Genomic DNA, 4,256 nt, shown 5'->3' with positions numbered 1-4,256 from the left:
TTTAATTGAGCTAGCTAGGGGTTTTGTCAATGTTATTGATCTTCAGATAACCAACTTTATATTTTCTTGATTTTTCTCTATTGTTTGTTCATTTTCTACTTTATTTCTGTTCTTTATTATTTCCCTCCTTCTATTTTGATTTTAATATGTTCTTTTTTAAATTCTTAAGGTAGAATTTAGATAATTCCTTGTAGGCATTTCTTCTGTAGGCATTTAAAGCTGTAAATTTCTCTTTAAGCACAGCTTTTGCTTCCTTCCACAGATTTTGATAGGATTTGTTTTAATTTTCACTACTTCAAAATATTTTCTGATTTCCTTTGTGATCTCTTCTTTGACCTATGGATTATTTAGATGTGTGTTACTTTTAAAGATTTGAGGATTTTCTCATTAACTTCCTATGGATTTCTTAATCTCTACTAGTAGCTAGAGAACATACTCTATTATTGCAGTGCTTTTTAATTGAGCATGACTCATTTTGCTGAATTTCCATGTGCATTTTAAAAATGTGTATTCTTGGGTGCCTGGGTGGCTCAGTCGTTAAGCGTCTTCAGCTCAGGTCATGGTCCCAGGGTCCTGGAATCGAGTCCCGCATCGGGCTCCCTGCTCAGCGGGAAGCCTGCTTCTCCCTCTCCCACTCCCCCTGCTTGTGTTCCCTCTCTCGCTGTGTCTCTGTCAAATAAATAAAATCTTAAAAAGAAAAAGTGTATTCTTCAGTATTCTGTTTTATGGATTTCAGTTAGGTTAATGTGGTTTATGATGCTCAGACCATCCGTATCCTTATTGGATTGTCTATTCTTTATCAGTTAGGAAGGAAGCTTATATCTCTGTGTCTGTGGATGTGCCCATTTCTTTAGTACTCAGGTTTTTGCTTCTTTGCATTTTGAGCATCTGTTATTAGGTGCATTAATGTTTAGAATGGCTGTATCTTCCTGAAGAATCCACTTTTATCATTATGAATCAATTCTCTTTCTCTAGTGGTACTTCAGTGTCCTTTCTATTTTCCCACATATTTGTCACTTTTGGCACTCCTCACTGATTCATGCAAGTAAGCTTGCGTCTGCTATTATTCCTTTTCAATCTGAAGAACTTCCTTTAACATTTGCATTTCAAATCTGCCTGAAGATGAATTATCTCAGTTTTTGTTTGCATGAAATATCCTTATTTTCCCTTTATTTTTAAGGAGTGATTTTGCTGGCTATAGAATTCTAGATTGAATTTTTTGGTGACATTTCAAAGATGTCTAGATGTTATTTTTCTCTGGAGGGTGTTGACAGTTTACTGGCAGATGAAATTGATCCTGTTGAGGTTTGCAGGTAGGTATTTTAGGGTGGGTCCTGAGGAGCCCCTCACAATGGCGAAGCAGAACACCAGTGTCCTTGAGCCTTGTGCAACCTCCTGGATCCCCATCCAGCTCTCAGCCACCCACTAGCTGTTCTCTGCTAAACTTAGTGGAGCACAGCCCTGTGCATTCACAGCCAGTATTCTGCTGACTCGGAGGCGCTCTATGCAGAATTCTACACAGTGCATCTCTACACAGCTTCCTCGTTCCCACACCGTGCCTTGCAGTTTATCTGCCTCAGTAGTCTTGAGCACCAGTCTCTTCCCTCTTCCCAGCGAGCTGTCTGTTTAGGTTCTATATCCCTGTGCCACGGTTGGGTGAGTGCATCAGGCATAAAGCCAGAATGTGGAGCTCACCTTGCATGTTTTCTTCTCTTGAGAATCACAGCTCTGCTTTCTCTGATGCCTAGTACTTGAAACAGCTGCGTCATATATACTTTATCTAGTTTTATAGTTGCTTGTGGGACAGGGTAAATCTTACACTCAGTAGTTCATGACTGGAGCTGGAGGTTAAGACTTCCTCTTTATTCACCTTTTTTATATATAAATTCTCTTTTTAAGATTTTATTTGACAGCGAGCAAGGGAGAGAGTAGCAGAGGAAGTGCGTGAAGTAGGCTCCCCGCTGAGCAGGGAGCCCAATGCGGGACTGGATCCCAGGACCCCAGGATCATGACCCGAGCCAAAGGCAGACGTTTAGCCAACTGAGCCACCCAGGGGCCCTTTTACTGTCCATCTTTTGTATTTGAACTATTCTTTTTTACCTGTGCATGTATTTATATCAATTTTTAAAATGATGACATAAAAGATCCTAGTGTGGCAGTGCTCATTTTACCCGATGGCTTACAGACTGCTTGCCTAACAGTGATTACACAGGTTTCCTTGAACCCCTCCTTTTCACTGGGGGTTTGGGGGTTGGGAATGAGCTAGCCTTCAGTATGAAAGCTGGTTCAGCCACCGACTAGTTCTCCGGCCTCGAGTAAGCCACTTGGTCTCTCTAATCTCCAGTTTCTTCTGGGAAAAATATAGAGGATAATCCCTCCCTCATAAGGTAGCTTTGAGAAGAATTCATTCCTCTGAAGTGCCTACCACGGTCCAGGCTATAGTATAAGTGTTCCGTGAGTCTTGTTTCTTTCCTTTCTTCTTCCTCGCCCAGTGCTTGAGCAGGGGAGAGCCTGGTCCAAGCCTGGAGCTTTTCCTTTCTCCCTTTGCAATTTTCATCTTGAGAGAGTGAGTGCAGGAAAGTATCCAGGCAATCGGGAAGCCAGAGCAGCCAAGTCCTGCAGGGACCTCCCTGGGTGGATGGATGATGGATGAGTGGATGATGGATGGATGAGTAGATGGGTGGATTATGGATGGATGGGTGGATGGGTAGATTATGGATGGATGGGTGGATGGGTAGATTATGGATGGATGGGTGGATGGATGGGTGGATGAGTGAGTGGGTGGGTGGATGAGTGGATGGGTAAATATGAGAATTAATGTTTATCCTATTTGCCTCTCTAGGGTCTTAGCTCTGAAGGCAGGGCCATACCTCCTTTATCTTGTGCCTTCGTATAGGAATGACTTTGTTCTACTTATGTCTTTACCGCCTGGAAGCTGAGGACACAGGTTGCAGCTATCAGATTTTGTTCTGTACCCCACAGGGTCTGCATCAGACCCTTCAATGACTCCCTAGAAAAAAATCCCAGCTCCTTACCCTGCCCACAGGCCTCATGACCTCACCACCCCCACTGGAACCCTCACGCCTGTACCCCGACACATGGACCTCCTTGCCATCCCACAGACGTGCTTAGCCCGGGTCTGATTTAGGACAGCTGAGCACATGGGCTTGGTAAACCCGGTCATTTCAGATGGTGAACACTTCTGCAAGCAAAACAAGACAGGGTTATGGGGCAGAGGGGTAGGGCAGGAGGGGCTTCCAACAACCTCAGCCCCAGGTTACGCCCCTCCTTCTCTCCAGGGCAGGGGGCCTTTCCTGCGGGACCCAGCTCAGCACCCGGTGCTGGAGATGCCCGGACTCCCAGGAAGAAAGGGGAATGATGGGGGCAAGAGGGTGCTTGCCAGCCATGTGCTGAGGGGGCAGGAGTTTACACACTTATTTGCTTACGCTTTGATTAAGCTCCTACTATGTGTCAGACACTGTTCTAGGCCTGGAGGGTAAAGCAGTGAACAAATCAGACTGCCTTAGGAGCAAATTTCACTTTGGGGGTGAGGGGAGGGGAGACAGATAACAGAGGACCCCGTAAGTATATAATGTAAAGTGAGGGCAGGACAGGGCGGGCGGGGAAGAGAACAAAGTGCGGCGGTAGCCAGGGCCCTCCAAATGGAGGAGCCAGCCCTGTGATCACCGGGCAGAGAGGCAGCATGTGCAAAGACCCTGGGGCAGGGACAGGAGGCAGCTGGAGCCCAGCAATCCGGGGAACAACTGCAGGTGTGGTTTGACAACCCCCGTGTTTAAGAACACGAAATACGTGGCCAAACTTGGGAAATTGGGGGTATTTCCTATCAAAAGCTAGATTCCCAGCTTCTAAAAGTTGACATTGCTGACGCCATCAGCCCACGGGCTGGAGCGGAGAGGAGAAGCGCCGCCCCCCAGACTGGGCACGGGTCTCCCTCCTCCCCCGCCTGGGCCTGTAGTAAGGGGCGGGCTCTGCCCATCCAGGCCCTGCACCCCTGCCCCTCATGGCGCACGTGCTCTCGCTGCTCCTGCACCCCGACCTGCCCTGCCAGCTCCGGCCTGCCCTCTGCTCCCACCTTCCAGCCGCTTCCTCTCTCCCGGCTCGGCTCGGCTCGGCTCGGCTCGGCTCGGCTCGGCTCGGCTCGGCTCGGCTCGGCTCCGCTCGGCTCGGCTCGGCTCCGCTCGGCTCCGCTCCGCTCGGCTCGGCTCGGCTCGGCTCGCAGCTAAGCTCGGCTCGGC

Source organism: Leptonychotes weddellii, chromosome 14 (assembly GCF_054177405.1).
Source record: "Leptonychotes weddellii isolate Sample4059 chromosome 14, ASM5417740v2, whole genome shotgun sequence".
NCBI lineage: Eukaryota > Metazoa > Chordata > Mammalia > Carnivora > Phocidae > Leptonychotes > Leptonychotes weddellii.
This window is presented reverse-complemented; position numbering follows the sequence as displayed.